The following is a 25,588-nucleotide window of genomic DNA, read 5'->3' as shown; positions in this document are numbered from 1 at the left end:
CTGGGCAACAGAGCAAGACTCCGTCTCCAAAAAAAAAAAAAAAAAAGGGACCTTCTAAATAGAAGCTTCGCCCGGGCAAGTTTGTCTGGTTCCTTCCCTGGAGACCCTGGTGTGAAGTAAGTCCCAAAGACTTATGTCTATAAGCAAATCATCACTACGCTGGGTGCGGCTGCCTCTTGCCTACCTGCCCCTCCTTCAGAAGGTATTTTCATCCTCCCCTAGAATTTTGCACTTCTCCTAACACACTGTGCTTACTTCATATCTCAGAAACAGAAACATCCCCGGAGTCCTCTTTCCTTCACCAAACCCCCATTCCATAGTGACTTCCAGAGGACTGGAACAAAAGTTTTCAGGAATGAGGAAAACATCCAAAGAACAAGTTAGTGGGTGAAACATCAGATATCAAAGTAGCATGCAGGGCCCATGATGAATAAGGATGCGGTAAGGTTTCAGAGAAAAATTCTTCATCTTATTGTTTTTCCCTCTTTTCTTAACCCTGTGGCATTGTCCTTAATTCCAGCAGAGTTTAATCACCTTTGATGCTTTTGCTCAGAAAGATATTTACCAGCATTCATCTCTGTCACCAATCTTTGAGCAATTAGTCACTGTACGATTAAGGTAAATCCTATCTAGTTCTTTCTATTTCTACCCCTAAGCCATAAATCAAGCAGTCCTATAGCCCCTTAATCATTCCCTTCCCTTTTCTCTGCAACTCCTCCCCTTCTCCTGCCTCTTTCTAACTTGGAGGGTTTTCTTAAGAAATTACAAAGACCCAGAGCTAAAACCCACCCAGGTTCCTGGGCTCCCAACAGCCCTGCTGGGACAGAGGGAGATGTGGTTCACCAGGTACCCTCGCCTGGGCTCTCAGTAGCTGCCAGCAGTCTCATATGGGAGAAGCAAATAGAGCCTTCCATGCCCTCTGCTTTCAGAACCTTGACACTCGGGGGTTGCCAGAGGTAGCAAGTAAAAATAAGAATGCCTGTGCACAATGTGGGTCACACTTATACTAGAAAAGCCTTCATTGCTTATCCAAAATTCAAATTACATTGGGCATCCTTTACATCATGCCGCAGCCTATGGACTAACCCCACTGCCCTCTGTGTGTACCGCAGTGTCCTCTGGAGGCTGCCAGGGGAGCCTCCCTCCCATGCAGTGGCACTCACTGGAACCACTTTCAGGGGGGCAGTGCTGCTCTTCCTAGAGGTCCATGCCCTGCACAGACCAGTGACCACCCTGCCAGGCTCTTTTTACAGTTATTCTCCTTTCAGGGCATTGAAATATCACCGCCCTCCTCAGCATCATTGATTTTTCACATGCCCGGCATCAAGGAGGCCTCTGTTGATGCCATTGCTGTCCAAGCAGGAATGCCACACGAGAAGGAGAAGGATCCAATGTGGTCTGATGAACAGCTTCCCTGCACTGGGCAGTGAGGTTGCCGGGCAGATGGGGCAGCCTCCTGTGCACGTGGATGTCACTTCCTGGCACACGTGGCCAGCATCCACCCATCTCACTCTGTTCTGGTTTGGTAACAGGGTCTCCGTGTCTGAAACTCTGCCTACCAGCCCCTGGGTTTCCCAAGCTCAAAAGCAGGAAGGCATCTGTCCCTAATAACACAATGGCAAGTGGGTCTCTCTGTTGCTGTTACTTCTAACATTTGGAGCAACGTTGCATTGCTCGATTCGTATAGCATTATGTCCTCACATACAACGGATTTTCAACTACACATTTTCCCTCGCATCAGGGCTCAGCTGAGCAGCTGGCTTTGGAATGCATAAAGTAGAGGAGTGTCTGGGGGAGGAAGAGACCCAGCGTTCTGTTGGGGTCTTCAGGACACTGCAGGCAGGACCAGGCTCAGGTTGGACAGTCACTTGAGTGCAAAATGGCATTGAGAGAAAGAATATTTTAATGCAGTGTTTACACACGTCAATGTAAAACTCTGTGAAAAACAAAATATCCAAATTGGGAATAAAGACAGCATCAGAATTTCTGACTTTTCCTTTTCCTTCGATCTCCCATGTGGCTCAGCACAGCACTGACTGAGAACCTCTATGGCTACCCCAAGAGGGCTGTGGTGCTGCTCAAAAGGCACCAGAGAGAGGCTGAGGATGACAGCCTGAGGGCGATCAAGACCTCCTTGCGGTAGGACCTGTCCAGTCTGGATGCCCATAAACTGGATTTTATCTATCTGCCCTCAGGCAACCCAACCTCACAGAGGACCGGCAGCCCATGTGTGCACTTTCGGTAACAGAGATGTTCCTGTCCACACTCTCCAGGGCACATGCTCACCAGAATTCAGTCACCTGAAAATCAAGCCATGTCATTACTCAGAGTGTGCTCGGACATGACAGGGTCTGTGTGGTGGGTGCTGGGCAGCCTCGGGTGCTCTTTCATCTTCCCCCGCGCTCTAGCTCCGTCACCCAAAAGCCTCAAGCCTGGACTTTCGTCCCCCAGGGTCTGGGCCCCCCCAGACCTCCGCCTCTTTGTTATGGGATCACATATAACCCACTAGAGTGTGCGTCCTTTACACGAGAGCAGAATACCACCCCACTCTCCCTGTTTGGATTCGAGTGTTTCTTTCATCCTAAAAGGATTTTTAGGATACTTTAATGAGTCGACTGAATTGGGCACGATCTTGATTTCCCTAAAGTTTTGGGAAAGACCACCTTGGTCTCATTGTCTATATTTAAAAACTGAGAGACTAAATATACCAACGGACAATGGCCAGGTCCAGGAAACCAACCCGTGATCTTCAGCAACTGACCCAAGTCCCAGGAAACCAACCCGTGATCTTCAGCAACTGACCCAAGTCCCAGGAAACCAACCCGTGATCAACTGACCCGGGTCCCAGGAAACCAACCCGTGATCAACTGACTCAGGTCCCAGGAAACCAACCCGTGATCAACTGACCCGGGTCCCAGGAAACCAACCCGTGATCAACTGACCCGGGTCCCAGGAAACCAACCAATGATCTACAGCAACTGACCTGGGTCCCAGGAAACCAACCCGTGATCAACTGACCCGGGTCCCAGGAAACCAACCCGTGATCAACTGACCCGGGTCCCAGGAAACCAACACATGATCTACAGCAACTGACCCGGGTCCCAGGAAACCAACCAATGATCTACAGCAACTGACCCGGGTCCCAGGAAACCAACCCGTGATCAACTGACCCGGGTCCCAGGAAACCAACCCGTGATCTACAGCAACTGACCCGGGTCCCAGGAAACCAACCCGTGATCAACTGACCCGGGTCCCAGGAAACCAACCAATGATCTACAGCAACTGACCCGGGTCCCAGGAAACCAACCCGTGATCAACTGACCCGAGTCCCAGGAAACCAACCCGTGATCAACTGACCCGGGTCCCAGGAAACCAACCCGTGATCAACTGACCCGGGTCCCAGGAAACCAACCCGTGATCAACTGACCCGGGTCCCAGGAAACCAACTCGTGATCAACTGACCCAGGTCCCAGGAAACCAACACATGATCTACAGCAACTGACCCGGGTCGCAGAAAACCAACCCATGATCTTCAGCAACTGACCCAGGAAGTCAGCCTGCTGTCAGTCTCTAGTAACCATGCAGGAAATCAAACAACCACCCTCGTAACACTCAGCCCCTAGTGGCCAGCACTTGATTAATAGTTGGCCTTTGTAACTTCTGTCCCTATTTCTAACTCAGAATTAATAGAGAAAGCCAAGTATCCACCCCTTGCCAACCACACAAGATCCCTGTCTCTAGTCTGCTGCTGCCACCATCCTCAGGCCAACAGCCTCCCATGCAGGCACACCCAAGCCCTCCCCTCTTCCATTCTGAAGCTTTCCTGGTCCTCTGCCTGTGTGTGAGTCTCTTCCAAACACAGTGATGATGGCTGGGCTCCATGCTACAGCAAGTCGGGGGCTCTGTTTTCTCATCTGGGTGGGCTTCCTCTATTTCTACAAAACCATGGATCGGAGTAGGTTAGTCTTTAGGAGATGGTGGAGCTGACCACTAGAGACAGCTGGGCCTGGAGTCCAGCAGCAGCTCCACCCCTTACACCCTGGACCTAACTTGACATCGGCAACGTTCAGAGTGAATTCATGCATGTTCCTGTTTCAGTAGCCTTCTTGGATGTAAGCAATGTTTTCACCTCTTAAATTGCACCATGGCTGAGCCTACCTTCATTCTGCACTTAAAGTTAATGTGATTACTTCACCAATTTCACTAAATATACAGACCTTTCCCAAGTATTTAATGGCTGATGAAGCTTTTTGGGGATTTGGAGGTTCAAGGAAACAGCAGCCATCTCAACCTCATGATTTTGGCTGTGCGGCGCCCTCCTCTGCGTGGCCAGGCTGTGCAATGCCTTCCTCTGCATGGCAAGCAGACCCTGGACCATGACACTGCAGGCCCACCATAACTGGCATGAATACAATTCCGACATTTCAGATTCCCTGGGAATAGCAGTGAGGCATGAATATGCAAATCCGTCACATCTGGATATCTTTTATACTAGCCCAACGCCTTAACTGTCCAGCCTCATGTCAAGTTTAATGACGGCGTCACTCTATATGCATAGCAATGAAGCGTCATTCTACCAACATCCCCAGCACCCCAGTTCAAAGCCACACGGAGCTCGGGAGAGAGCTGTTCCCAGTCCCACTCCCTTCAGACAAGAAAGCTGAGGCACTGAGGGAACAAAGCTGCCTGGCGGCAGAGCTGGGATCAAACCCCAGCCACGGCCTCTCCACACAGGGGCATCCCCACCAGCAGAATCAGAGCGTTTGTGAAATTTCCCACCATGCCTGTGTGCTTCTAATCCCCATTGCAAGATTATTGGCATCCAAAAATCGTCAGCCCTTAGAGGAGCTTTGCAGAACACAGGTGTCAGCTTAGAAGGTGACTCTACTTTGGCCATGGGAGTGGCCCTTGGGGACACTTGTCCTCTTGGCTGTCCAAGCTTTGTGCAGCTGGCTTACTAGACGGGAACGCCTGTGTACAAGGTTGGGGGATTTTGTTCAGCCCCCGCACCCCCGCTCCCGGTCTCCTGAGTAAAACATTGATCTGGAGTAGTATGGAGTGTTCTCCCAATTCCTCCTCAGTGGGCCCTGGACTCTAACCTTTGTCTCCCAAGCACTCCAAGACCACCAGGCTCTTTGTCATGGCTGGATCTCTTGCCTTGAATGGCGAGGATTCAGCAACGCCTCCAGCTGAAAGACCACCCACACTTAAGTGTCTGCCCCTTTCGTCTGGGCTCTGAGTTCCTCCAGTCACAACTACCTTTGTAACCCGTACTCCATTTTTAGTCTCACCAGCTCTATGAAACTTCTAGAAGTTCTCCCTGGCTCCTCTTGGCTCTCCCTTAGTGCCCTTATCTCCTCAGAGGTCTGAGCTCTGTAGAGAGTTTCCACTTCTTGGCCTGCGGTGTTTATATATCAGCCAAGGCCTGGAAGCAAGAGCTGTACAGAGCAAGGGGCTCCCCTCGGCAAGTTCCCATCCCCCAGCCTTGGTCCTGCGCCTCTAGTTGGCCTAGTGGCTCTCCAAGGACCTCACAAATGTTTCAAAGGAGTTCTGTGATGCTCTTCTGTAGGCTGTTGATGGGAAGGCTGCTCTGCTGCATGCTAAGGTGTTGCAGTAAGAAATGGAAGTCCCGAAACCCTTTTAGCAATCACAGTGCATCTGGTACCCAGTGGAACACCAAGTTGATTTTCTTGAGAAAATATGCAGTGTCGTGAAATGCAAGCAGAAACAATTTTGGCTTCAACTATACAAAATTCTCCTTGTAAGATGGAGATACACTGAACTCCTGTTTGGAACAGTTCACGGCTATGCGGCCGAGCATCTGAAACAACTGTCAGAAGACCCAAGAACAAGCATGGGTGGTGAGAGCTTTTCCTGCTCTCTATTCTTTCTGATGCACAGACATCCTTCTAGGAAATATGGCAACCCTGCTGGATGTCAGGCATGGTGACATCAGTAACGAACTCAGACCCAGCCACATTCTGTAGAAAGAATGGAAGCTCTACAACCTCACATCCATACTGAAAAAACAAGGCTACTAATATGCAGGTTTCCCCACCTCCCCAGTACCTCTGCCTGACCATGCTGTTGGATTACCAAACAAATGATATACATTATCATCAAGTGATTTATTAGCTTAAAAGCGAATAACAGGATTTTAAGAGCATGCAGGTGAACACTGAACAAACTAAGAGACAACACTCAAGGGAAATACCAGGCTGACGTAAACCTCCCCTGATCCAAAGGCAAGTTTACAGAAAGCAGAACAAAATCTTCATACGACATCTGTGGAAATAGTTTTCTACACAAAAGAGATAAACCTAATAGTTGAGGGAGAAGACTAGCATAGCTTTGAAAAAGATTAACTCCAGGAAAAAGAAGGAAGTTTTATATACCTGCTTTGCACTCTCCATAAAATATAAGGACAATGTGAAGTCTATGAACTTGAGCTAAAGGATGTGATAACCAGCTAGTTTTATCCAGTAGCTGGAACAATTATGGAAAGAATGTAATAAAAGAAAGACCATCATAGTGAAATTTCTAACAGTGTCAGAAAAGAAAAATCCCAGATGAAGTTGCAGAACATTGGCTCAATGATATAGACGATGAAAGTAAAGAAAATGAACAAAGAAGGAAATGCTGTGAGGAGGGGGCAGGAGGTTCAGGGCACACATGGAAAAGATTAAACACATAAGGAACTGGCATTTCCAAAGAAGAGGCTGGAATAAGTGAAAGAGACACAAGAGTCAAAGTTATAATTTAAGAACACATTTCTAAGCTGAATACCTGAATCTTTAGTTTGAAATGACATGCCACACTCCAAGTAAAATAAACAACAAAAGGAAGACTTATAAGCAGACATAGCCCAGTTAAATCTTTCATTTCCAAGCATAAAAATGTCGACATGCAACCGAGTAGATGCTTATAAAATATTAAACGGAAAAAAACATCAGGCTGGTTTTGATGTGAGGCTACAATAGAGCAAGGACTACGGGATTCTGAGGGTAAAAAATTGGGGCCAGGAATTGTCTAGCCACATTATTGTTCATGGGTGAAGGCAACAGAAAGATATTCTTACTTAAGAATTCAGAAAACATACCTCCACATATTGTTCCTGGAAAAGATACGCAAATATATAGATTAACTAATTAAAAGAAGAATCTAAGTAGAGACTCAAGAACGGGAGTGCCATGGTATATAGGATTGGTGGTAAATATTTAATCCATTTATGCATAGGATTAAATACCAGCAACTTAGTTTTCCTGAAACAAATTCACAAATTAAATGCAATGCTAATCTTAATTTTGATTACATTTTTTCAGGGGGAGAACAAAAGTCTTCATGGCTAAAAGATGTTTTTAAGAAACTAGGAATAGGAATTTTCTTCTGATAAAGACTGACCATATCAAACCAATAGCCAACTCCACAGTTAATTGAGGGTAGTAAAGGATTTCTGGTAAAGTCAAGGGGAAAACAGGAATGCCCACACTTCCCAATATTATTTAAAGGAGAATACAATTTTAGCCTTATCTGAGGAAAATATCTACACAGAAACCTAGAAGAAACAACTGAAACAGAACAAAGACTAACACACGAATTGTAAGTGGTTAAAAATATGAATATTTAGTTCATAGACAAGAATGTAAGTAGCTTTTTATTGTAGTAAAAAAAAATCACAAAACTTCACTATTTTTAAGTGTACAGTTCAATGCAAATAGCTTTAACATGAAAGGAAGCTGAACTACATTTTAATAAGAGAAAAGTGAATTAAAACTACATGGAAAATTTCTTTTTCATTTCTTAGGTAAAAATTAAAAAAAAAAAAAAACATGGTAAGGGTATACTAATGGGAGCTGTGTGTCGGGAGCCCCTACAACCTTTGCAGAGAGCAACGTGGCAATTCATGTCAATACTACAGATGCAGCATTCCCTTCAACTCAGCGCCTCCACTTCTAGGCATTTAGTCAGGGATATTCACAGCTGTGAGAAATAATGTTATTTTTTACAGAGGTGTTTGAAATAGCAAAGGATTGGGGAATAAATGGAGTGCGCTCAGAGGGAACTGGTTCAAGGTATCACAGTGAGCAGCTGCTGGAAGTTGAACAGCAGATCCCAGCAGCTGGGAAGGACAGTCGCTTATGCCTGGCAACGAGACAAAGCTGATGATCTATCCTCATGCCTTCCCTTGGACCTCAGAGAGCTGAGGGTGCAGGTCATCCAAATAGACTGAAATCTAGAGAGAGCAGGTGCCTGCAAGAAGAGATGGGGCGAGAGTGTTGTCTCACCTGGCTTGGGGCACGGGAAGAGGATGGGGCTGCCCATTGGTTAGAGACAGGCCAGAGGAATTTAGCTGAGAGTGTGGGTTAACATGAGATCATGAAACCTGCAGGAGTCACAGGCGTGAGGTGGTTTGCAAAAAGCCTCACTTGGACCCTTCTCCAACAAACCCTGTCACTCCCCCTGAAATCACAGATGAAAACCCAATGTGGCTGGAGGACGGCCAAAGAAAACCTTCTACCCCTGGGTGAGGGGCAGGAAACTATCGTGGGTCTGAATCATGACAGATTTCCTATTACCCAAAGACAGAAAGAATGACTGACAAAAGTCTCCCCTTCCAAGACCAGGGAGGCCACGCCTGCCTGCCTGAGACTGAGTCTGCACCAAGACATCAGAGAAGGCCCTTTGGCATCCACCAAGGCCAGCAGAAGCCATGTGGGAAACACAGCAGTCTCCCATGGGACAGGCAAGCACGTGGAGCACGGTAAGAATGAAAAGCTCAGAACTGAGAATGAAGCAAACCTCAAGAAAAGTTCTCTGGCAAAGTCGTCCCTTCCCTCTGGTGAAGCTTGAAGAGTTGAAGCTGGTGGTGCCTGGAAAGCAACAAGAAATCCCAAACTCAGCTCAACTCCCAGCTAGACTGACTCAACCTTCAACGGCCAAGCAGAAAGGACCTGTAGCTTCCCAGGCATGAAAATTTACTCAGTATTGCCCCCACACATTGTGTCATTTTCAACCAAAACATGTAAGAGAAATAAAGAAAAGGAGAGAGAGAAAGGGGGGTGGGTGGGGGAAGGAGGAAAGCAGAGGGTCAGGGGAGGGAGGCTCACTGTTAAAAAATAAAGCAATCTATAGAACCAGATTCAGATACGACCCGAGAGTCAGAAGCACTGTACACAGAGACTTTAAATAACTATGATTAATACTTTATTGCACTAGTGGAAATGAACACTATTCATGAACAGATGGGAAAATTCAGCAAAGAGATGAAAACTTTAAAAGAATAAAAAAGATGGCAACAGCTGAATATGTTAAATATGAGACACATAAAGTCTGTTTAATATGTTTAAATAAAGATCTAAAATAGGGGTAAAGGGACAGGTGTCATGAAAACTGGAAACCAAAAACAATTTTTAAGAGAATATAATAATTTAAAAACTCAATTGACAGGGTCAAAAGCAGATTAGCTCAGCTGAAGGAAAAGTTAGTGAACTGGAAGAGATAGATGTGAAGACATTATAGAAAAGGCAGCACAGAGAAATAAAAAGACAGAAAATATGGACGAAGACTTAAAAATCAGAGAGGGTATTATTTAGTTGTGACATATATCTATCCCAAATCTCAAAAGAAAAATGAAAGAGTAAGACTGGATCAGAGACAGTATTTGAAGAAATAGTAGCTGAGATTTTCTGTAATTCATGGAAGATAAGACTGCACAGATTGAAGAATGCCCGTGATTCGTAAACATTGTAATAAAGAAAAATGCATACCTAGATACAGCACAGTAAAAGAACATGAGCAATGAGAGGAAGAATATGTCTTCAAAGCACCCAATGAGAAAGGATAAACTACTTTTAACAAGGAGAAACCAACAGCTGACTCATCAGCAATGGAAGCCAGAAAAGGTAGAGTTATGTCCTCAACAAATGGACAGAAAATGACTGCTTCAATTCCTAAACCCAGCTAAATTGTCCTTCAGATGCAGAGGATGATGAAAGGCACCTGTAGAAAACCAGAAACGGGGAGTGTGATGTTAAACAGACGGGTGTGATCCCACCTGTGTGGTCTGAAGTGAAAGATGGCGTGGAGATGCGAAGGATGATAAACCTATGGAGAACCCACGTAAACACTGGCTGTATAAAGCAAAAATAATCATGTCTAGTGAATTAAAAGGCAAATAATCAAGGCTGGATTCCAATAAGTGGCAGTAATAGTATAAAACTCAGGATGGAGGAGATGAATGGAATTGTTATATTTCTAAAGTCACCTACAGATGCTAAATCTACTGACTACCTTCAGACTCTGATATGTTAATTTTTTGTATTAATAACCACAACTACTAAAGGAACAGAAATACAGTTGATAAGTACTATACTAATAGAGGGAGAAAGATAAAATCAGAGAAAAAACCAACAAATCTGAAACAATTCAAGAAAACAAAGAACCGTGAACCAGGTGTGTATGGTGTTGTGTGCTGTGATACTGCGTGACAAATCACTACAAACTCAGTGCCTTTAAACAGCACACACACATCCTCTCACTGTCTCAGTGGACCGCAGGTCTGGAGGTGGGTGGGCTGGGTCCTCCGGTCAGGCTGGAAGCACAGCAGCCGGGGCTGTGATGGCATCTAAGGCTCAGGACCTTTCCCAAGCTCATTGGTTGCGGGGAGAACTGAGTTCCCTGAGGTTTCAGTACTGAAGTCTACTTTTCTTCTAGCTGTCAGCTGGGGGTTGCTGTCAGCTCTGGAAGCTCCCCAGGTCCCGGCCTCTCAGACAAGGCAGCATGGAGGCCATAGGCCATAAGATGGGTCCTGGGTGACGTGGCCTAATCAAAGTGGCGCTGACCCACCTGTTCACAGTCCCGCCCACACGCCAGGGGAGGGGGCTCCATGATGGAGAGGGAACCGGAGGACACTTGGAATTCTGCCCAACACAGGTGGAATAAGTGGAAAGTATAAAAGAGGCTAAATACAAATTCAAATATGTCCAAAATTACTATACAATAACTAATACACCTAATTACCAGATTAAAAAGAGACCACTCGTTTCTTTCCAGCTTTCCTTTTTGTGTGAATTTTTCTCGTCTACGTAATCCATGTGAACCATACACGTCCATATCTGCCTTGGTCATTTTTCATTGTCATTCACAATTTCCGTATGATTAAATGATTTCAAAACAAAATTCCAACAGTTAACACCATTGTTTACAAACACCTCTCTCGTCACCTTTTCCTTACCAATTATTATCTATTATATTATTATGTATCTTTTCATGTACATTATTGACCTTTGTTTCCTCAGGAGAACTGGAATTAGAGAGTCAAAGGTTATCATTTTGGTGACACCAAAAACACAGCAAGATTCCACTCTGGAGTGTCCACACCCTCAGTACCGTGCGGAAGTACTGAGTGTACAGAGTATGGCCGCTTTTACCCGAAAATTATTGCTTTATACTTTTGAATGTGATTTCATCAACTGAACAAGAATGCACAGAACTAGAAAAATAATAAATAGCCAGTTCTGGAAACGCAGGAGGTTCTGCTTCTCACCTTTGACTTTGGAAAAGTTTGCCATTGTGAAAACTTAGCAGAACCCACTCTCAGCCCCGCTGGCCCTCTCCTGAAGTCTGAGGGCGGTACTGGGGGCTTCTCACCCTCACCCTCACTCCCTGCTGGAGGAAGCCGAGCAGGAGACCAGCCGGCACACCGGAGCCAAGGGGAACACTATGGGAAACTCCCCTCGCGCAGCAATCCTGTTTCAGGTGAAACTTGTAAGGTTTGCTAACTCCACACCCCTTCCCCCCATCACTTCAGATGCTCTGTTTTCCCGAGGAGGCCGTGGCTGTTCACGAGGATCCTGCACCTCCTGGGCCTCATTCTTTCCCTGATCCAGGAAAAGCCAGTTTATTTAAGCTGTGTACTCTAAACTGAAATGCTTTCTAAAACGAATTGGATACCATTTATAACATTTTTCTTATGACCCAATGTGTCCTAATTCTGTTGGTTTGTTTCTCAGAGCCCCCCGCTTTTTAAATCATGAAACAAACAGATGAGATTCTCCTCTATCAATGAGACTCATGAACCCAAGCGAATTCATAATGCATCCAGGGCTCCCCACCTCAGCAATTAAGAGAGTGGAAGGAACAGAAAATGGCAGCGACAGTCTGTGAGTCCTGGAGATGAAACCCCAATCCCGCAGGAACACAAGATAATTGTCCTCACAGAAGCGAGTGCCCACAGAACCTGTCCACCTGGCTGCATTGGGGAGAAGCCCTCTCCAGAGCCAACCCAGGAAGCAGGCACACGCCTTACCTTTCGAAGATCCCTGTGGGGCGGGCTTGCGGATGCCTGCTAATCCTTAGCTGCCGAGAAACGTTCTAATCAGATTCCCTCTCCTCTTCTCTGAGACCATGGCAATTTGTAATCCAAACCCAAATGACCTTTGCTGGTGTGTTGATCCTGGCTAATTGTTCTTGGGCTGACAGTTTGGTAAGAAGTGGCCAGGTTCAGCTGTGTGGCCGCTGGGACTTCGGGGAACAGGCTCATTGTCCTCATGCTGTCTGTAGAGCTTCGTTTATTTATCTCTGGTTCTTCTGGATTTTAGTAGGAGAGAAAAAGCAGCTCCAGGTTCAAACAGCCTCAGAGGCCATCATAGCACTGGCCCGCTCTCCAGGAGTGCAGTTCAGTGGCCTGCGGAATAAAGCTTTCCAGGCCTCGGACCTGAAAAATTAGTCTAGATTGAGGAAGAAAAAAATGGATTTAAAAATTTGGTAAATAATTCTTCCCCCCTAAATCACGGGCTATGTGAAGAGTTGGCAGAAGAAAGGAAAAGGCATGGCTGGGCTGGGAGCGCAGGTGCGTCTGGCTGACGGGAGGCACCCAGCACAGGCCGCACGCCCCTTTCCCACAATCCTCCAGGCCTCCACGTCCTCGTGTTGCGCATTCACCTTAGAAACGTCACACTGGGCGCCAGTGCGCGCATTGGGTGACGTTTGTTGCTTGGAACAAGTGTTTTGTGCAAGTAGGCCTCAATGCTTGTGATATAGTGAGTGAGTTCCAATTCACTGTGTTTTTCTTTTTCTTTCTTTTTTTTTTTTTTTGAGATAGAGTCTTACTCTGTAGCCCAGGTTGGAGAGCAGTGGCTCACTGCAACCTCCTCTGCCTCGTGGGTTCAAGAGATTCTCCTGCCTCAGCCTTCCAAGTTCAAGTGATTCTCCTGCCTCGGCCTCCCAAGTAGCTGGGACTACAGGCATGCACCATCAAGCCCAGCTAATTTTTGTAATTTTAGTAGATATGGGGTTTCATCGTGCTGGCCAGGCTGGTCTCAAACTCCTGGCCTCATGTGATCCGCCCGCCTCGGCCTCCCAAAGTGCTAAGATGACAGGTGTGAGCCACTGCACCCGGCCCCAAATCAGCGTATTTCTCACGCCCTCCTGATCACTCCCCATGGACAGTCCAGATCCTAGAAATGTCAAAGTGGCCCAGCAGGACCTGTCTGCAGGGTGTGTCTGTGCCCAGAAGCCTCCGGTGGGCCCTGGCTCAGGGCGGCGCCTGCTGTCCCCAGGTGAGGGGCTGCTGCCCCAGGGTGGTGAGCTCCCCCGCCTGCACAAGCCCTGGTCTTTTCCACAGAGCCTCTCACTCTTCAGGACATTTTAGAATTTCTCTTCTACCTGTTGCTCCTGGGTCGGTGGCAGGTTTTGCTCTTCAGGAGGTTAGAAATCAGACTGGTGAGAGAACAACTTGTGTAGGAAAGGTGCATCTGATACTAATAAGCTCACTGTAAATACATTATATTGTTCTCAGAATTTAGGCATTTGCCGTGATGAGTTTCAATCCGGCATTCGTTGTGAAAGAGTTCCCTCTTCAATCAACCAAACAGGCACCTGCGGGCCCATCCCTTCCCCACGGACAGCCCATCAGATGAGCTGGAATCACTGACCCACAGGCCTGGGGAGGGGGATGGGTGCTGGCATCTGGGGAAACTTGTGGCTGCACGTTGCTTCGCAGTTCTCAGGAAATGTGGACGGCAGGGCCCCGCGAGTCCTGGGCTGTGTCCTCCTCGTCCTCATCTGCTCCTCCTCCCCCAAAGGAGAAGAGTGTCAGCCCCTTGCCCGGATGAACCCTTTGATTTGCTTTTGTTCTTTGCCCATGAAACCCTTTCAAGGCAGTGTCTTGATCAGTCTTCGCTGCCTCTTCATTCCTCAATAAACAAGTAAAGACGAAAGAAAAACTCCTGGACACCGAAAGGCAGAAATGGCGAGCTGGCCATCTGGTCTTGCGAGCGCGGCCTCAGGGCTGTCTGTGGTGTGGGATCCAGCATGGTGAGCTTGGAGTGGAAAAGAAAGGAGTCAGGATCCCTGCTGTGAGGGTGCGGAACCCACTCAGAGACAACCAGCCTCACTCCAGCAGCAGCGAGGACCAGTGTGCATTGGATTAAAAAGACCAGAAATCCCCACAAAATCAGTACAAGATGCAGTCAGTTGACTCTGGCCTTCAAGGAGGAGGCATCCTCAGGTGTCTCAGGTGCTGACTCCCAGCACCTCCAGCAGGTGTGTGCTCAGGAGGTGCAGAGGCAGACGTGGAGGAAATACCTTCAGTTTCCGGGGCCTGGACCTGGTGGATGCTGTCCAGCCCCACACACCCCTGAAGACTGTGCAGCACCGGACCTGCGGCCAGAGGGCAGTGGTCACAGCCAGCTCAGGCACACATCGGCCGCAATTGGGCTGAGCTGTGGTGATGGCAGGGCCTGCAGAGAGAAGACCAAAGGCAGTGAGGGTCAGAAAGTCATTTTGGTAGCAAGTTCACGTATCTCTTGGTTAACAAGAGGCTGAGTTACGAATGACACCTCAATCCCGTGGAGAAGAGGGCTCACCCATGGAGGAAGAACGTCATTTCTTCAGGCATAAAATGATACACACATGAACATACATTTGTCAGGCACCAATGAACACATATTTCTGAAGCTGTCAGAGCAGCCAAGCCTCTCGTCAGAACTTTGCCATTATTAAAAATAAAAATCAAGCCATACAACCTTACATGAAATAAAGAGTGTTTTTTTAAAAAGGTAAACATTCAGAAAGTATCACCTCCTGATTGTATTAGAACACTTTACTGCTATCTGTGGTCTTGAGGTTATTTATTTATTTTTTTTTTTAGACAGGGTCTCACTCTGTTTCCCAGACTGGAGGGCGGTGGCAAAATCTCAGCTCAGTGCCACGTCTGCCTCCCAGGCTCCAGTGATCCTCCCAAGGAGCTGGGACTACAGGCGTGTGCCACCACGCCTGGCTAATTTTTGTGTTCTCTGTAGAGACAGGGTTTCACCAGGTTGCCCGTGCTGGTATTGAGGTTATTTTGAATCATGCTGTCTGGAAGACTGAACTGCTGCGGCATGGCGGCCACTGTGTGACTCTTTTCAGCGCTGAGTTCAGTGACGTCACACTGGCTGCAGGAAATCTGCCGCTGGGGAGAATTTATGCCACAGAAATTGACCAACGCTGCAAATCACCAACCCCACTCGCTGGGCTGGATTTTAAATGTTTCCCAGCACAGCACTAGTCTAAGCCCAACTAGGAGGGCAGTGAGGCCAGAGGAAAGAAGCAGGGGAAGAAAAGCCTGAGAGCTTGGTGCACCAGAGGGCTGTGCGTTCCTGCCTTTGGAGGGCTTCGCTCCTGCATCTTGCTGACGCCCTCTTCCTGCGTCTGCGTGTCCCACCCCTGTATCCTTCTTTCCCTCCACTTCCATCATTCTCCCCACTGAGCTTGAACACTGTAGGAAATCTTGATTGTGCTTTTTCTGGCAATCTCCATGTCTTCTCTCTCAGGTCATTTTTAACGGTGATGGAAGCACACGGTGGATTGCGCCTGGACGCTGAGGCAGCGCAACCCACCTCTACGTGTGTGGCGCGCACCTGTATAAGCCAGGCTGTCCTTTGGGCCTCAGGTCCACTGAACAAGTGCAAGGATGGCCTCTCTTTTGGAAGCAGCCTCTCTGGGCAGCACACTAAGTACTCCTGGGGAGCTATTTTCCCGGGACCAATTCCATAACAGGTCAACCCCTCCCTGGTCCTTCTTTTAACCGATATGATAATTTGGTGTCCTGCTAGGAAGGCCAATCCCCGCCCCACTGCGTGGTGCCGTTGTGGTCACTGATTTACCTAAAGGGTGTCACTGCAGATGTTCTCTGACAGCCACATTCCTAGTTTTTCTCCTGTAACTCCCACAAAGACTCAACTGCAGATGATTCTAAGGCAGTTGTCATATTCCTTCTCAGAGGGTTGTGAACACTCACCTAGTTACATATTCGTTCTGGGGAATATCTGATGTACCATTCCAAATATCCATGTCCCTTCTTTCTAAACATCCATTTACCTTCCAAATATCCATGTCCCTTTTTTCTAAACATCCATTTACCTTCCAAATATCCTTTTCCCTTTGTTCCAAAATTAAAGATTTTTCACTGAACACATTGCTACATTATTTCCTGGTCTCCCCTGCAACTAGATGTGACCATGAGACCAAGTTTTTTCCAATGAGGTGTAAGCAGAAGTTGTGTGTTCCATGAGATCTCGGAGTAGTCTCTTGAAAAGGGAAGGAGTACGCCATTTTTCTCGTCCCCTCCATCCTGCTGCTGGGAACATGACTTGATGGTTGGAGCATCAGCAGCCATTCTGGACCATGAGAGTAAGGGCCACCCTGCCCCCCAAGGAACAATAAAGCAGAAATCAGGGAAGGTTTTGGATTTGTGTAGACCATATGTCTATCACACCAGCTCTAGTTTCATTCTTTCTTTTCATTTTTTTTTAGGTGGTAATCCTAATTATAACTGGTAAGTACTTTTCCCAATGAGTGCGTGATTAGTTCCCTTCCCAACGGCTAATTGTTTGCCTCGGCCTGTTACTAAATTCATGCCAGTTTCCATGTGTCTCCAGGACAAATCAGAGTTGGTCTGGCCCATGTCACCTTCTCACCAAATGTGCATCATTATTTTTGATTCTTTGGTTATTGCCCTTTTTCCCACCGTGGTTCACATGACCTTTCCTCTGGGAGAAGCCAGGGAGAGTAAAATGCCAGGTAGGAGAGCTCCTCCCTTGTGACTTAGTCTCTCCCTGTTCTCTCCGCAGAGGGTCTCAGGGCCTTTTCCCTCCCCTCCTGTTCCCAGACTCCAGCCCTGATAGAGGGCACTTTCTTTCAGCTCACATGAAAGGTCTGCATCATTAAATCTCCATGGGGAGTGCTGGTTGGTGACAGTGAAAAGCTCCAGAATTGAACAGAGATTCGTCGTACTAAATTTAGAAACAGGCTCTCTATATTTAGTTCAGATCTCAAATAGGAAAATGTGCAGCCTGAAGATGTACAGATTAAATAAGAAGAGGAGCAATTTGTTTTGTCCTTGAATTCAGGCTTCAGAAACATCAGATACTCTGTCTTCACTAAGCGCCTGCCTAGGCCTGGAATCGTCCCAGACACTGCAGTCAGTGAGCCCTCTCCCTTAGGTGGGCCTGAGGTTCTGCAGGGGGTGACAATAGCAAAACAGCAGCAATAACAGCAATTTTCATTGGCGGAAGTGAGGCTGCTTCAGGCACTGGGCACGCTTTGTAGGCATGATGCCACTCAAACCTCACTTTGACATTGTGTCCTGGAGTTGTGTAAATCACCCCATCTAACAGATGGGGACAGTGGAGTGCTGAGAGGTTAATAACCTTAGCAAGACCACACAGCCACAGGCAGGCCCAGGGCGTGAACCGCAGCCTCCTCTCCGAGACCTGCTGCTCGGCTGCCTGCCTTTGGAGAGGCAAAGGCTGCTTTTCCAAGCCCCGTGTCCACCCGCTCCCTGGCTCTACACACTGTCACAGCCGAATCACGAATCCCGTCTCCCACAGTTAACACACTGAAGCCCCAGGCCCCACACTTCAGAATGCGACGGTTTGGAGGTAGGGCCTTAAATAGGTAATTAATGAAAAATGAGGCATGGAGGTGGGCCCTAATCCAACCGGACTCGTTTCCTTACAAGAGGAGATTAGGACACAGATACGCACAGAGAGACAGTGGGTGGAGGCCCCTGGAAAAAGACAGCGTCGACACGCTGGGGAGAAAGGCCTCAGGAGAAATTGGTCCTGCCCACGCTTGGACCTCAGACTCCCAGCCTCCAGAATCAGGAGACAATGCAATTCTGTGGTTTAAGACCCCACTCTGTGTGCTACGGCAGTCCTAGAGGCTTTCTGGAACTGATGACTCCCAGATCAACATCTGAAGCTACAACTGCTGTGCTGTCTTTCTAATGACCACTGTGCACATCCCCCCTTCCCTAAGGACTGCTGGATACGTTCCCCCTCCCTCACTCCTAAGACCACTGTAAAGTACCCCCATCCCCTAATGACTGCCAAAGATGTCCCCCAACCCCTAACACCCACCGGAGATGTCCCCCTGTCCCCTAACGACCACTGGATTCATCCTCCCATCCCCTAAGGACTGCCAGAGACATCCCCTGTTCCCTAATGACCGCCAGAGATGTTCCCCGTTCCCCGTCCCTAACCACCACTGGAAACTCCCCTAACGACCACCGGAGACATCCTCCCGTCCCCTAATGACCACCGGAGATGTCCCCCTGTCCCCTAACGACCACCGGAGACATCCTCCCATCCCCTAATGACCACCGGAGATGTCCCCCTGTCCCCTAACGACCACTGGATTCATCCTCCCATCCCCTAAGGATTGCCAGAGACATCCCCTGTCCCCTAACGACCGCCAGAGATGTTCCCCATTCCCCGTCCCTAACCACCACTGGAAACTCCCCTAACGACAGCTGGAAATGCCCCCTGAGATGCCCATTGGCACCTTTACCACAGCACAGCCAGAGCAGAGCTCCAGGTTCCAGAGGACTCCCGACTCCCTCAGGAAACGTGCTTCTCCACTCCATGTCCTATGCATCACTAGAAATGCATGTATGTGACACACATGAACAGTCAAGTCGTATAACAAAGTAAAACTGAAGCCTCATCATCCTCGTGTTGTTCCCAACGCTTAGAGCCACTTATCTTCCTGCCCCTCCTCCCTGTCTGGCGTGGATTTCCTGGGATGGGCAGGCGATGCCTTCAGTGGGCAGCTGGGGAAGGAAGAGGAGAGAGACCACAGGAGGAGATGATGCGGGGCTCGGCCAGGATGAATTGCCACTGGGGCCAGCCTGGCTGTGACCCTGGCCATCCACTGACTCCCCAGGCAGCACTAGGCATGCACATTAACCTCAGGTGTGGTCGCACTTTGTCTGGGCACCACAGATCCCCGGAAAGATAGGGGATCTCATCTGGCTGCAAACAGCAGGACGCCCTCAGCTCCTGCCAGGTGCTCAGGGCCTCGGGCAGCTGAGAGCCTCCACTTGGATCAGCCCTGCGGCCCCCATACCTGGGCCTCCAGGGCCACAGCAGGACTGTGTCCACTCCTTTCCTCCAGCCACAGCTCATCGCTGACACAGCATGGTTCCACGTGCACAGCCTTTAGAGCATCCCAGAGAAGAAGCACCCCAGGAACCCCATTTCTAGACTCTCTACCAAAACTCATGGGAGTACCCTGGGGCGGGGGAGGCGGGGGTGGCGCTCCTGCTTCGGAAGACACACTGAGCACCCTCCCCACCACCAAGACAGAGATAAAGGGAGTCTGCAGGCTGTGACCGCATCACCCATGCTTTGTAGTACGTTCAATGTCTCGCCTACAAACATAAATAACATACATCATGTACATGTCATGTAGACATAAATATATACATAGAGTAAGTTAAAGAAATCTAGATTACTATCTAACTAGATTACTAACTAACAATGCCTCATATTCCCTATACATTCCATAGGAAGAGGGACTGGGGGGGCCATCACTGTCCCCTGCTCCACGGCTCCTACTGGGAGGCTGTGATGCTCCACAGCACCTGCTCTCCACCAGGAGCACCGCCCAGCCCCGTGTCCCATCCGATGCAGGAAGTGGCCAGCACCTCGCCCACCCCACTTTCCGTCTCCCTTGGCCATGCCTCTCGCTCCTGCCTTGCAAGTGGATGGCATGGAGGTGGTGGCAATGCCGCAGCCCTCTTGTGGCCATGAGGAGGCTCAGAGATTGGCAGCATCAGGGCCCCCAGGCTGTTGAGATGCCAGCACTGCAGCCTCAGGACCTCTGGTGCTGTGAGAAAGACACTCCTGTGTGTGCACCCACGTTCAGCTTTGCTGTTCCTTGTGGCTGAGTCAGTGCTGATTGGCACAGCGGGTACTCAGGTTTCTCAAGCACTTTTCACTATTAACAGCATGAGTGAAAACACTGCATTACATGAAGCCTTCACTGGACATGTCTCAGCACCTTTATGGATTTTTTTTTTTTAAATCTCCAAGGGGGATATACTAGGTTGTATTTCCTGATCACGTTTGATCACATAATTTACCACCACCACTCCCCTGCCCCAGTGCTTCTGGTGGTTTAGGAAATTGCTGCCTTAATTTAAAAACAAGCCTGGGGTTTGAGCAAACACCGAGGTGAGAAGAGCTTCTCTGAAGTGTGTCTGCCCTTGGTGAAAGGAGCAGGGACTTTAGATCCACACTCTGCCCTTCCCAGCTGTGTGACGCGGTGAAATTAGTTCCATCTCCAGCCTCAGTCCTATGACTAATATGGGGTGGTAAGACCCCCTCACAAGACACGTGGTGGCTGGGCGCGGTGGCTCGCACCTGTAATCCCAGCACTTTGGGAGGTGAGGCAGGGGGACCGCTTGATCCCAGGAGTTTGAGACCAGCCTGGGCAACATAGGGAGACCCTGTCTCTACAACAAAAACAAAATCTTAGCCAGGCATGATGTCACGTGTCCATGGTCCCAGCGACCTGGGAGGCTGAGGTGGGAGAGTCCCTGGAGCTCAGGAGGTCAAGGCTGTGGTGAGCTGTGATCACACCACTGCACTCCAGCCTGGGTGACAGAGCAAGACTGTCTCAAAAAAGCCCCAAATAACAACAACAATGAATCAGGTATGTGGGCTCAGGACCCTGCGTGTGCAGGACACTGGGAATTGTGAGCCCCAGCCCCTCTCCATCTGGGTGCCCTCATGCCCTCAGTCCGTTCTCCACAGCTGCTCTCTCTCTGGAAGCAATTTGAGGACCTTCACTGTACTTCCCCGAGCCTCAGTTTCTCCCATGTACAATGCAGAGGTTTGCTCCTGGTTTGCTCAGCTGGCATTTTGGACAGGGTTGGTCCCAGATCACAGGCCCTTCAGCATCCTGATTCCATCTACCATGTGCCAGGAGCCACGCCCTACATGCCCTCCACCCCCAGTCCCACATGCCCGCGGGAGGCAGAGTCACCCACACAGGAAACCTCTGGCCGAGATGGTTTCTGTGGCCCCTCCCCGTCAAAGCTGCTCCATCCCCACGTCCCACCGTGCTGATGTCTGACGTGGGGTGCAGCGGAGCCATGAGCAGCCGCAGCCCACACAGCCCCACAAAGCCACAGAAGCGTTTGGCATCCCCACCAGGCCACTGTTTTTATTGCTGTGGTCGGATAAGGAGCCCGAGGCTTTGGGATGGTTTGCTGTTGAGCAGCGAGTTGTGCCGAGCTGGTGCTTTTCTTCAAGGGCTTTGACCTATTTGTGTGGGGTCACTGTGTCCACCTGACTTATCCCAGCCCTGGGGAGGCCGATGCCCCATCTCTGATACTAACCCCCACCCCCACCCCCTTCCCTGCTGTCCACGGCCTCACCTGGGAGGAAGAGTGAGGCCATTTCAAGCACAAGATAATTACAGGAATAGAAAGAGCTTCTCACTGAAGCAGGAGACTGGAGAGACGGCCTTCGTCCTAGAGCAAGTTGGACTCTCTGGGCGCTCCCTGCGGCCTGAGCCCACATGTAAATAGAAGGCCTTGTACCTTGCTAATTCCCAGAAATCCTCCCTCTCCACCATCTTCCTGGGCTAAGTTCAACACGGCCGGCGTCTGGGCTCCATCTGCTCGCTGCTAATGGAAAATGGAGTGTGGGAAGTGAAGATGTTTTTGAAAACACGTTTTTCAGGTGGGGTTGCTATTGATTAACCTCTCGTGGCGTCTCAGCCTTTCTCCCGTAGACCCGAGTTGTGTGACTAATACCTGGATGTATTGTGTGGCCTCGTCCGTGACGGCTCAAGTGTTGTTTGTGGGATGGGACCTGCACTCCTGTGCTCTGCGGCGGGGACACGGGAGGCTGTGCGTCCACCGGGCTATTTATCAAGATAATTGTTGCCTGCAAGGGTTCTAGACATCCACTTGTCCATACCCCAGGGGGGAGCAGGGCTCTTTATCGTGTCTGGACTTAATAAAGAAGAAATAATGCAGCTGTACTGCTGGCTACAATGTCTCTTCTCCAGTAATCCTGGGTTTCAATTTTCTGCTTAGCATTGTGTACACAGCGAACAGACTCACGAATTTAACTGTGCTCCAGTTTCCTCTGGTGACGACAGGAGAAAGGTTCACAAAAGACCCCTTTTGGATTTAATAGGACGCAGAACAGCACAGTGTCCCACGGTCTTCACGGCCCTGAGGGCCCAACTCTCTTTTGTGAAAAATTGTAATTTCATTGATAGAGGAAATATGTTTCCAATGGTTTTCTTCCAGTGTTTAGACCGTCACGACCAGGAAGAGTCGCTTTGGAGGGTTGCAAAGGGCTGCCCAGCCCCAGGAACAGAAACAGCAGCACCCCTCCACACCGTGAGGAAAACGAGGCACAGCAGGCCCACAAATCAGGCCCCAGCCCCAGCCCATGTTCCAGGATGTGCCCCTGCTGGGAGGGGGCAGTTCACACCCATACTTGCCCCATCTTCTCTGCAGACGTGGATTATATCAGTGCCCCACCCTGCTGTCAGATGAAGGCCAGTGGGTTGATGCCACCACATCCACATTCTAAACCAGCAGCCCCCAACCTTTTTGGCACCAGGGACCAGTTTTGTGGAAGACAGTTTCTCCACAGATGGTGAGTGGGGTAGTGGGGGGATGGTGTTGGGATGAAACTGCTCCACCTCAGATGATGAGGCATTAGATTCTCATAAGCAGCCCACAACCTAGATCCCTCCATGTGCAGTTCACAGTAGGGTTTGCACTCCTGTGAGAATCTAATGCCGCTGCTGCTCTGACAGGAGGCGGAGCTCAGGTGGTCATGAGAGTGATGGGAGCAGCTGTAAATACAGACGAAGCTTCACTCATTCGCCCACTGCTCACCTCCTGATGCACGGCCCAGTTCCTAACAGCTCACAGGGATTGGAGACGCCTGCTCTAAATTGTCCCGAACCTCACACTTCTGAATTAAAAGCACAGCTTTATCCTCCAAGTTGCTTTTTTTCAGGTAACTTTGCATCTTAAACATCCAAGGTGTGGAGAAACTAGTTTTTAGGGTCCCATGAAGAGAATACTCGCATATCTTTCAAATTCACTGGATTTGGAGCCCATTTCCTATTGAGGTACTTCTTGTTTGTCACAGCAGGAATTTCTGTTCCTCCCTGTGTTGTGCTTCAAGGGGAGAGAACACACGTAGCCGCCCCCCGGGGTAAGCCTTCCTTGGTCCCCTAGTCCGTGAGGTCAGCATCTCCCGGACTTGGCACTGTCACCTAGAAGCCAGCAGCCCTTCCCTTCAAGGACAGTGTCATCTGCACCAAGACCTGAGCCGGAGCAGCAGCGCGTTCCCCTCCTGGGTGGCTTCATGGGCAATACATTCGAGGTCATATGAGTCCTGTGGGCTGTAGCATTTCCAAAGGAACCATGAGCCAGCCCTGTTTGGCAACCGAGAACACACTGGGCAGTAACCTCCCTGCAGAGGGAACTTGGTGGCAGGGAGGGTACCTGAAACAGGTACCTCCTGCCTTTTTTTTGAAACAGGGTCTTACTCTGTCACCCACACTGGAGTGCAGTGGTGTGATCACAGCTCACTGTAGCCTTTACCTCCCAAGGTTGATCCTCCTGCCTCAGCCTCCATAGAGCTAGAATCACAGGTGCACACCACTCTGCCTGGCTAATAGTTTGTTTTTGTAGAGATGGGGTCTCATTTTGTTGCCCAGGCTGTTTTCAAACTCCTGATCTTAAGCGACCCTCCTGCCTCAGCTTCCCAAAGTGCTGGGACTCAACGCCATGGTCTTGATGAAGAGCGAACAGGGAGGTACTGGTGCTGGCAGCAAAGTTAGGGAGACCCCTTGGTGCTGGTGCCTGAAGGCGCTCCTTCTCTACCACGGCTCAGGGGAATTTAATGAACTTTAGCTTCCGAAAGTTTTCACATATGGAAATGGTTCTCCATGAAAAGATCTCGTCGGTAAGTGCAGGCAAGTGTAATCAACATTGCTTTTCAGACCATGAAACCAAATCCTCTCTTCAATATTGGCTGTGCTTCCAACATTGTTAAAGATGTTTAGCAATTAATTCAACCAATTTTTAACCATGTTTTATCCTGTTATACTTTTATTTCTAAGGGAAGATGTACTAGCCAACCAGTGCTAGGGTAGTTAGCAGTCACTTTGTAAATGTTGGGGAAATCGAAAATGGAATGGGATTGGTCTTATGGTAAGATGACCCCACAAATGCTGTTTCTGTGTCTACTACACAGAGAGATGCTTTTCTTCCAGTTAGAGATCTTTTGTGTACAAATAAATGATATTTTGGGGTGTAAAGTCCGATAATCTGAGACAGGCCTCAGTTAATTTGGAAAGTTGATTTTGCCAAGGTTGAGGACGTGAACCCATGACGCAGCCTCAGGAGGTCCTGACGACCTCCTGGTTGGGGCACAGCTTGATTTTATACATTTTAGGGAGACATGAGACGTCAATCAATACATGTAAGAAGTACATTGGTTCCATCCAGAAAGGGCGGGACAGCTCGAAGCAGGGAGGGGGCTTCCAGGGCACAGGAAGGTGAGAGACAAACAGTTGCATTCTTTTGAGTTGCTGATTAGCCTTTCCAAAGGAGACAATCAGATATGCATCTATCTCCGTGAGCAGAGGGATGACTTTGAATAGAATGGAAGGCAGGTTTGCCCTGAACAGTTCCCAGCTGGACTTCTTCCCTTTGGCTTAGTGATTTTGGGGCCCCAAGATTTTCCTTTCACAGAGGGGAGGGTGTCTCTTTTTTCTTCAAGGTGCCTTGAAATTAAGGCAAGAAGAATGGGGTGAAGCCGACTTCCCATCGCCTTGGTTTCTTTCCTCGGAAGGAAAACACATTTCACGGTTGCAGCAGAGAAGAAGCAGTGCTAATCCTGCAGTGACTTGCTGCATCCCTTAAAGATTTTTTTTTTTTTTACGTGTTTTGTAGAATATGTTTGTTTTCCTTCCAAGAGTGATTGGAATGTTTTCATGCACCCTTGGAACAGCCCTTGGAGACAGTCCCGGGGAGGGAACAGTGTCGCTGGAGGCCAGCCTCCCGGGCACCCATACTCCCCTCCTAGGGGACTACCCAGGCTCCTAGGGGCCTACCCAGGCTCACCGGACAGGGCACCACAGGGCAGGAGGGTGGGAAAGGATACACTTTCTCTTTGCTCCTAGCACATGGTAATGCACCCCAAAGCAATATTTGCCCAGAAAGCAGTTACTAAGCACATAGAAAGCTGAGATAATTTTGTGAAGAATACTGAAG

The 25,588-nt window shown here is 48.8% G+C and overlaps 1 protein-coding gene across 3 annotated transcripts in view; it reads right to left on the bottom strand.

Moving 5' to 3' along the window:
- LOC103214812 (uncharacterized) overlaps positions 1 to 25,588 on the bottom strand; it is a 682,137-nt gene that overhangs the window by 217,277 nt on the left and 439,272 nt on the right. For all 3 annotated transcript variants that reach the window (XM_073014508.1, XM_073014507.1, XM_073014509.1), the window contains exon 4: positions 12,308 to 14,741. The gene's annotated coding sequence lies outside the window, so the exon portion shown is untranslated. The remainder of the gene's footprint in view (positions 1 to 12,307; positions 14,742 to 25,588) is intronic.

This window comes from Chlorocebus sabaeus, chromosome 3 (genome assembly GCF_047675955.1).
Source record: "Chlorocebus sabaeus isolate Y175 chromosome 3, mChlSab1.0.hap1, whole genome shotgun sequence".
Classification (NCBI taxonomy): domain Eukaryota; kingdom Metazoa; phylum Chordata; class Mammalia; order Primates; family Cercopithecidae; genus Chlorocebus; species Chlorocebus sabaeus.
The sequence above is the reverse complement of the archived record's forward strand: the minus strand, read 5'-3'. Positions and strand labels throughout refer to the sequence as shown.